The sequence below is a fragment of the Meleagris gallopavo genome, chromosome 11 (assembly GCF_905368555.1).
Source record: "Meleagris gallopavo chromosome 11, MGAL_WU_HG_1.1, whole genome shotgun sequence".
Taxonomy (NCBI): domain Eukaryota; kingdom Metazoa; phylum Chordata; class Aves; order Galliformes; family Phasianidae; genus Meleagris; species Meleagris gallopavo.
Genome location: NC_139414.1, coordinates 15,351,503 through 15,361,232, shown reverse-complemented (window position 1 = coordinate 15,361,232; position 9,730 = coordinate 15,351,503).

Here is a 9,730-nt window from a genome sequence, read left to right as displayed (position 1 = left end):
AGGTGGAGGGGTTTGGCTGGGGGGGAACGCTGGGGTGGCACCAGGGTTGGGTCCCACTGAATCAAACCAATGCCACTGCGGATGGGATGCAGGCTGCCCCATGAGCGGGACCATTCCCCTGGCCATGGGGAACAGCTATGGGGGCACCCAGCCAGAGTGGGAGCACCAAGCCTCTCCCTGCAAGGAGGGGGAGGAGGAGGAGGAGATGGAAGAGGAGAAGGAGGAGGAGGAGGAGGAAGGTTGCGGACGGCTTGGCCGGCTCGCCCGGCTGCTTGGCGTTGTCGCTGCTAACTCTTGGCTGACACCTCAGTGACTTGGCAGGGAGATGCTCCAGCAGCCCCGTCAGCTGCCTGGGGCCGGAGCAGCTGGAAGGGATCACGGCTCAGCATCGCTCAGCCCATGGCAGCCAACAGCCAACAGGATGGGGCCATGGGTGCCCATGCGCCCTGACTGTCCCCATCACACCTCAGCCCCACTGCTGCCCTATGGAAACCCACATCCATGTGATGGGACAGGATGGGATGGAATATGGCAGGACGCCATCCAGGCGGGTCATTGCCCCGTGGACAGAGCCAGGGCAGCATCGCAGCCCGCCTAGGGGGGGCAAAGCACAAAGGGACGGAACCCGGCCGCTTTCCCATGCTCACAGGGAGCAGCAAGACACCCACGAGCGCCCCGGCTCTGCTCCTTCTGTTTCCCGTTAAGATTATTTATTGGTAATTTTTAAGACCACTTACAGGCTCTGTTCACGTGCCAGGACCCTACACAGCCTTTTTTTCCCAGGGCTTTTTTTTTTTTTTTTTTAATTTATTTATTAAAAAAAAGAAAAAGAAAAAGAAAAAGAAAAAAAAAGAGGATTGGTTTAATCATTTTCTTCCCACTCTTTCCTTCCCATCCCCTTTGGTTCTGCCACGTGGCGTGGTGCCCATTCTGCCCATCCTCCCCACTGTCAAACCACAATCCTGTCCCCTCCTTAAGCAGGGCTGAGCATCCCCAAAGAATGACACTGGGGACAAAGTGCTGCCAGCATCCCAGCACCAGGCTGGAGAACCTTCCCCAGGAGGGCCTTCCAGCCCCCCACACCACTCCTCCTCCCGCAGCCGGAAGCCCAAAGGGTTCTGATCCCCTTTTATTGCCCTCATTCTGCTTTGATCTCGCAGTATCTCTCCGTGCCCATCCGGGGGCCGTGGGGCAGTCCCTGTGTCAGACAGGTTCTGCGACACATTGCTGCCTAATGAGAAATTTCCTCTCCCCGCGCTTCACTGGTTTATTTTAGCACCGGTATCGCTACCCCACCTCTGCCTCTCGTAGGGCTGAGTCATGGGGCACCTCCCGGCCCCGCGTCCCCACTCTGTCACCCCTCTGCCACCTTCTCTTCTCTTGGGATGGCATCAGAAACCCGATGTCCCAGGGCCACCACGACGTATGAATGGGTGCCCATAAGCAATACCCCAGGACAGGCCCCAATTCCCCGCTCCGTGCTCAGGGAACCGCAGCTCCAGGCTGCTGCCGGAGTTCAAAGGGACGGGAGAAACCCGCAGTTCCCCCTCTGCGTGAGGGTTTGGGCTCGGCTCCCTGCTCGCAGCCTGCTGATGCTCCGTGCCGTTCCCGGCTTTCCTCGCTAATGAGGCAGCGTGGGAAGCGGTGGGAGGTGTGGGACCCAAAATTGGGTCAGGATGTGGTAGGGGGAGAGGGGCCCCCACCACTGTCCTACATGGAGACTATGGGGTCTTGTCTGCTCCTGGGGATCCCCAGCTGCCCCCTGCCCCTAACAGATCCCTGCTGCCCCCAGACCATTCCCCAAGAGCCCTACAATGGCTCTCCGAGGGCTCAGGCTCCATAGCCACAAGCGTGTCTATCATACTGTCCCCAGCGTCACCCAGGTGTGGGGCTGAGGCTGCGCCCCAGGAGGACAAAGCTGAAACCATGACCCAACCCGGATGTGGTGAGTCAGGCTGACTGAGGCAGCCTGAGCTGAACAGCACTAGCCAGTACCATCCCCATCCCCATCCCCGTCCCTGTCCCCATCCCCGTCTCCGTCCCCATCCCCATCCCTATCCCCTTTTGTGTCCACATCCCTGTCCACACTCCTGTCCCCAACCCCAGCCCCATTCCTCTCTCATTCGCCATCCCCATCTCTGTCCCCATCCCCATCTGAGCAGCAAGCAGTGGCCAATGGTCAGGGCACATCCCAGCCACTGCGCCTGGATGACCCCATCCCTTCTCTCACCCTACAGCTGCTGCCACCCAGCCAGACCCCAGCCTCACCCAGCTTCTCCTGGGGCAACAGTGGGGCTGAGGGCCCCCAGCCCTGCCGTGGATTTATGACACAGCCGTGCTCTGGTGTTCAGGGGCCAGGAGAGGCGACGGAGCCTTTATGGCTTTCCTACACCTTTCTGCCAGCACCGTCTAAATGGCCTCATAAACCGCCCCCCGCACCCACCCCCGTCAGGAGGAGGTGGTTTATTAGGGCCGTAACTCATCTCCTGGCATTTCATCAGCGTCCTTTTAATCTGCACTTGGGTTTTTTTTATTCCTGTTTAATACCAGCAGCTGGACGTATTGTTAGGACCCTACTGAGGGGCTGGGGGCCAGGGCAGCCCCCTCCCCAATATAGATCCACAGTGCCATGCGAGGAAACCTTCCCAGCAAACACTGGGATTTCGGGTGCTAATCCTTTGTGTCAGCCTTTCCGCTTTCATCCCATTAACTCCCGCGCCCGGTGCCACTGCCCTCGCGCTTCTCTGCGGCGGAGATAAGTCCCCGTGCTCGGCGCGGCGCATCCTCCCGGCCGCGGTGCTGCTGGCGGGCAGCTTCCATCCAATTACAGCAGGGTGAAGCTCATTTTAATTGCATGGAGCAGCCGGGATTAGGCAGACTTTATCTCCTAATTCCTTCTTTATCTCCTAACTTCACACTCTCCGCTCGCACCAGAGGCACGGTGGCTTGTGCCAGCGCTGGCGATTTCAGAAGAACGCATGCCCACTGCGTATCGCCCCATTGCCTGGCTGACGTTGGCCCCAATGCCTCCCCAGTGCCCCCAAATGCTCCTAAATGCCACCAAATGCCAGAGCAGGGGCAGGTGGGGATGTCTGCCCCACAGACTGGGGATGAGGCATTGACCTCAGCCCCTTGGCTGACACTTGGGGTGGTGCAGGATGTCCCCATGGTGGCACCCACTGCAGTCCCCAGCAACACCATGAGTCACTTGGAGCATCCAGATAGGATGGAGACAGACACAACAAAGAGTCTTTTTCCCTTCCCACCCCGCTACCCTTGGGTACCCAGCCAGCACTCAGGGGTCCCCATAAGGGAGGATGAAGGTGGCAGCGGTTTGGGCATCCAGTGACACCCACTTGTCTGTGCAGACATCCACCCTGACCCGAGGGAGCTCTTGAGATAGCAGAAGAGCTGGGGGCAGTCCAACAGGGGTTCTTAGGGCTGCTCGATAGCCATCATCCCCATAGCTCAGCTGGTGACATTACTCCATGCTGCACTGTCCCCTACGATGGCACATGTCTCACCCTTGAGTAAAGCATGGCTCCATGGCTCAGCCATGCAGGCTCTGCATCAGCACAGCCGCCTGCTAATTAGCCACCATTAGCATCAGCTAATTAATGTAATTCTGGTGACCCACAATTCCGGAGCGTGGGAGATGCTCCTCGCAATGCCTCTGCCCACAGCCATCAGCTCCCAGCACCTTCACATGGGGTTTTGTCCCATGGGTGCCCCCATGCTGCACATTTGCATGTGTGTATGATGCAGATGATGGGGGGGGTCTCTTGCATGCATGCACATGTGTGCTGGTAGCTTTGCATTTGTGAACACACGTGTCAGTACCTTTGCATGCATGCACATGTGTGCTGATGGCTTTGCACAGATGCATGCACACGTGCAGCCCCATAGGTGCTCCAAAGCAGGGGCACAGGGCCCACGGCAGCGAAAGGGTGGCTGCTAATCCTCCAGCAGCTGTGGGGCCCGCGCTTGCTTGTTCAAGGGATATGGCAGCTCGGTCAACAATCCCCTGGCCCGTTTCGGGGGGATTAGCAGCCCCCCGGGGAGCAAAGGGGCCCGCATGAATATTTGGCGGGTGGGAATGCGGAGAGACAAAGCTGGAGGGGGGACGGTGGGGAGGATCCGCTGTCCCCAGGTTGTCCCCAAGGCAGGGATGGGGTGCAGGGAGCATCCCCATGTGCTCTCACACCGCGCCGTGATGACAGCAGGGAGCTCTGGTTATCATCCCACACAGCCCCGCCGCGATAACCCTAACAGCCCTGGGGCAGAGGGCAGCCCCCAGCGTCATCCCGAGAGGGAGCACCCCAATGCCAGCACTGGGAGCTCAGGTGAACAAGAACCAGTGTGTCACTAATTAGCGCTGGGGTGCAGCCGTGGGTCAGCTTCTCACCATCAGGGGCAGCTGGGGGCTAATGAGGGCTGTGTTAGGCTGTGTGGGGTATTAGGGCTCTGCCAGGGTACCCCTGTGTAAAGTCAGACCTGGAATCTTAATATACCATGGGGTCAAAACAAGAGGTTTCAGCTCGTGTCTTGGCAGTAGGTTGGACCTGGTGGTGAGAGAAGGGAGGTGTCATCAGGTCCTATATTTCCCTGCCCAGCTTTGCCTGATATTTGGGATTTCTGCTCAAGGCGCAGCCCTATGTTTGCTGAGAAGCTTCATGCCACCCGCAGGCTTGATCTGCCCTTAGGATTTACCCACTCAAGGAGCAGAACCCCTATGGACCCACTCCCTGCTGGGCTGGGTGCGGGTCCCCACAGCCACAAAGCAGCATACGTGGGGATGACCCTGATGCCAGGGGTGCCCAGGGGATGCCCATGTGCTCACGAGGGTACATGCACACGTGGGGCCAGGTGTCCCTGTGGGACCACCCCCCACCACCCCATTCCCCGCGGGTGCCGCTTTTCTGCTCTGTTAGCCACGGCTGTGCCGGCACATAATGACATGGTAATTGCGAGTCGGGTCCGGCCACACGCATGGCCCTGTGCCCCACACCCAGGTTAGCCATGACCCCCTCTCCCTGTTCCCACCCCAGTGCCTCACATCAGCCCTAGCAGTCCGGGTCCTGCCCCAGCCCCAGCTCGGGGGCACCCCTGTCACCTCCTCGCCCCAGCGCTGGGAAACCCGTCCTTCCCCTCTGTGTTTACATGGGTAACAGGGGTCCTCTGCCGCTGCACATCGCATTTTCTGCTTGGTCACTTCCATCTGTGTCCCCGCATAATGATTTTTTCTGCTACATTAATTTAACACACTGCAGCGGGCCAAGGCGCTGGGACCCTACGCTCCTTAATTGTGTCAAAGGAAAAGCTCCGCGCTCCCTTTCATCGGGGCCAGGGGATGCTGCGGGGTGGGTGTCCCACTAGGGGGGCTGTGGGAAGGGGATGTGGGCTCGGGGTGGTCGTGGGGTCTGGGATGTGGGATTCGGGGTGGGCTGAGGGTGTCCCTTGGGGAAATAAAGAGGGCCTTGGGGTGACCCTAAAACACCGCTTCCAGAGATCCCGCCCTGCTGGGATGTCCCATCCCATTGAGGTCCTGATGGTGGTGGCACGTCCCTGTGCCCACTGTGTTGCTCGGAGCCCCGCATCCTCCGGAGGGGCTGTCGGGATCCGGAGGGTTAAGTGCAGTGTTTGTCTTGGCTGAATGCGGCGGGATCCTAACAAGGCACGGCGAATGGAGGTGAAGGGCTGTCCAGACGGGAAGTGACAGCCCGATTTCAGGGCTGTCAGCCCCGGCGTGGTGGGCATTGAGTGGGGACATTCCTCCCTGCTTCCCTGGCTCCGCAGCCCACGCTGCCAACAAAGCCACCGGGGCAGCCCCTTACCTATATGGGGGACTACAGGGCAGAGCGGGACCCACAGCCGGGCTGGGGGTGTGGGAGCCCCATTGGCCCTCCCCGCTGGCGGCCCCGCAAGAAGTGGCCTCTGCTATTTGCAAACATTGTGGCGAGGGGCTGGGAAGGTCTCGGCCCACCCCAGCGGGCGCCTTTGTGTCGGGCGGACCCCTGGGGGCTCATTTCCATCCCGCCCGGGCGCTCGCCCTGATCCTTTCAGAGACCGCCTGCGCCTTGCTCTGGCTGCAGACAAAAGCGGTGCCAACCCCACAGCTGTGCCGTTTCCCTGTCCCCATCCTCACACCTCTCCCATGGCACGCTGCACCCCTACACATTGTGTTCCATGTCCAAAACCCACCACGTGTCCCCACAGCCACCCACCCCACATTACAAACCCAGCGCCCCACGCACAACATGGGACTCCCAGCAGCCCCCCATATGCCTGGATACTGGGTCCCCTGGTGCCGGTGGCACTGTGGAGACAAAGCAGGACACAAGGAGTGGGGTGGCACAGCTGGTGCTTGGCAGCGCCCTTCCGCTCGCACCGCTGCTTTATGGCCGTGCGTAAAGCCGGTAGATCAACGCACAGCCCGATTTTATTTGCTTTTGGGGTGATAAAGGTGAATTAACCCAGCTGGGTGCTGTAACCGTCCTGCCGGGCACAGGGGAACAGAGCGGGCTCGGTGCTCCCATTCCTGGTGGCCACGCTCATGGCTCGGGGGCACCCCAGCCGCCGGGGTTGCTCTTTTCTCGCGCTTTTTATGGCCGGGAAATCTTCTCGAGGGCCCCCACAAGTGACCTCTTCCTCGGCGCGGCCGCTAAGCCCTTTGTAATGGGATTTTGCGGCAGAAGCGGCGAATGAGGGGAGAAGTGAATGCCTTAAGCTGCCGCGTTCCCTCTGGGTTCCCCCTCCCCAGCCCATGGGCACAAAGGGGACAATCCCCGCTTTTATCCGCGGCCCTTAGAAGTGGGGCAGTACTGAGCTGCATCCCCATCCCGAGCGCATGGAGATGGGTAGGACTTGGGGACTGCCCGTGGGGGCAACTGTGCGAAGATGGGGGCACTGGGAGGCTGAATCCAGAGTGGGGCTGCCCAGAATAGGGCGATGCTGAGGGATGCTGGGGGAGGACCCGTCTGCTCCTGAGTTAATATTGTTCCAGCACAAGGACTTCATTAACGCCGGCAAACACAAGCTGTAAATACTCATTAATTCCCCACTCGCTGATGGCCTTCAGAGCTGCTAATTCAGCTCCCAGCCCCACAGGAACCCCATCCCTTGGGTTCCCATGGGGCTGCTGGGATTCCCATGGGGGGAGAAGAGGGGAGCTTTCCCCCAGAGCACAGCCACCCCATTGGGATGCCCCATCAGGGTACCCCACCCAAACCCATGGGCGATGCCCACTCAAAACCCTCCAAATGAGAGCACAGTGGTACCAGGGTCCCACGGCCAGGGGACACCCCGCTGCCCCCCAGGGCCCCCCATAAGGAGCTGATTTATGATTGTCTCCTAAACGATGCCATTAAGCAAGTGGGGCCGGAGCGGGGAGCACAGCTGCAGGAGCAGATCAGTGCCTGATTAATGTTGGGCAACTTGTTATATTGTCAGATAATTATCCCCAAACTGTATGACTTTTCTGCTAAGTGGCAGCGCTTAATTGCGTTTTTAATTACACCCTGATCACCCTGGCCCCTCCGAGCGGGGATGCCAGGAGAGGGGCATGGCACAGAGCCCGGACCCTGCAAGAGGGCATTTTGGGGTCATCCCATGCAAAGCTTCCCCCTGGCACAGCTGCACTCGGTGTGGGGCGCACCTGCAGGACCCCAGCCATGCTATGGGGATGGGCTCTGCCCCCCAGCTCTGCTTTACCCCACGGCATGGGGCTGCCGGATGCGGCACAGCCGGGAGGAAACGCGGGTGTTATCGCCCTGCTGGCTCAGCCCTGCCTCGGCCACGGCCTCTGGCCCCAGATTTCCTGACGTGGCCATAAAGCAGGACTCCTGTGGGCTTCACCCAGGCCACCAAACAGGCATGGGATGTAGCTTCCCACTGAGCTACGGGGCTGGGCAAGAAGGGAGGGCATGGAACGGGCCCACATTCTGCTGGAGGATGCGAAAATTGGAGGTTTGCCCCACTCTGCATGGAGTGCCTGGACTGAGGATGAGCATCGGGGTTCAGGGGAATGAATCCCAAATCATGGCCATCCATGGACAGCCCCTCTTGGTGTCATGGCAGCCAGACGGGGTCCCTCCAAGAAAGGGTTCCATCCATTTCAAGGGAAAAAAATGTAAATAAAGGTCCCTGTCCTGCCTGTCCCCGTTATCTCAGGAATCCGGAGCGCGCCGGCACGGCCCCAGCCCCTTCTCGGAGCCATATTTCATCCTGCTGGCTGCGGACCAACGTGTCAGGATGGGGTTGGAGGGAGGCTGCAGGCACAGCGTTGCAGGGCTGCATGGGGTCTCGGTGCCTCAGCCCCGGGGACACATCCCCCTGCTCCCAGTTCAGCCGCTAATGATGTCTCCCGACCCACTCGCAAAGAAGAGCGTAAATTATTCAGCTCCTCATCAGGGCAATTAAATTAACTCGTCGATGTGGGCCATGAATATTTCACGGGCTGAGCTGAGCCCCTTTTCACAGCTCTGGAAGGGATGTGCAATGAGTGCGTCCATCCTCAGCCACGGCAGGAGAGGTCTGTGCCGGGTGCCAGGTGGCTCAGCCCCCCCCGGCCCCTGTCTACCCAGGTTACTTCCAGTGGCTGCTGATGGAGGCCAGGTGCCGGCAGCCCCCGCACACCCCCGGCCTCTTTTTGGGGCTGGGGGCACTGCTGGGGTCTGCCTGTAGCCCACAGACCCCGTCCCCTTCCCTCCCCATGCTGTGCCATTTCATGCCCGCCTCCCTCCCGGGATCTCGGTCAGGATTTCTCTTTTCTTTCTTCCTAGCTTCGAACAATTAATAATTTATCCCATAATAAAAGAGGAAACGGTTAATGAGATGAAAACAAGCCAGAAACATCTGCTGGGGCGGCTTTCATCGCCAGCCCTGGGCCGCCCGCGCAGGAAGCAGTGGTGGGAGGGGGACGAGGCTGGGGGGGACACGGCAGCAGGAGGCTGTCCCCCACACCCGGCCTTCCTCCCCTCCTCCTCCTCCTCCTGCTGCTCTGCTGAGACCTGCCACACTCAGCTCACCAGTAATGCTGGGAGATGGCACTCCAAAACCAGCAGAGCCCTGGTAGCAGCCCCATGTCCCCCTGCACTTTTAATGCCCGGCACCCCTTATGCCCCCTCTCTCCCGGTGGCAGTGGTGCCCCTGCTGCCTGCATGGCATGGAAGGAGTGGTGCAAAGGGACATGGCAGGGAAAAGGGGCACGGGGAACGGGAAAGGGACAGGAAGAGAAAGGGAAGGGGAAGCGCAGCAACGCCCGGAGGCCGCTGACGCGTGGCCAAAACCCAGGGCAGAGAGAAAGGACTGCTGCGACCCAGCACTGCAGGGAGAGATGGGGGTGATGGGGACAGGCCGGTGGGTGTTGCAGGATTGTGGCCTGGGGCTGACCGGAGGGACTGGGGCGCTGCCTCTGCTTCCAATTTAGCTGATCCCTGCCCTGACCGCTGCAGCTCTCTAATCTGTTTGTCTTCCAAAGCCATTAAGCTAATTTGGAGCCCTCCGAAATCCCCCGGCTCTCATCCTAACCTAGCTCTGCCGGGTTTGGTTGGTCGGTCTTGGCGGGGGAAGAGCATCCGTGAGTTCTGGGGGAAGAGGAGACCCCATGGGACCCAGCACCCCAGAGATCCCCAATACCCCATGCGGGGCACGGAAAGTGGCAGGAAAGGGCACACGGCCCCCCACCACCATGGGATCAGGGGCCGCAGCCTGCAGCCCAGGGCCACCCACT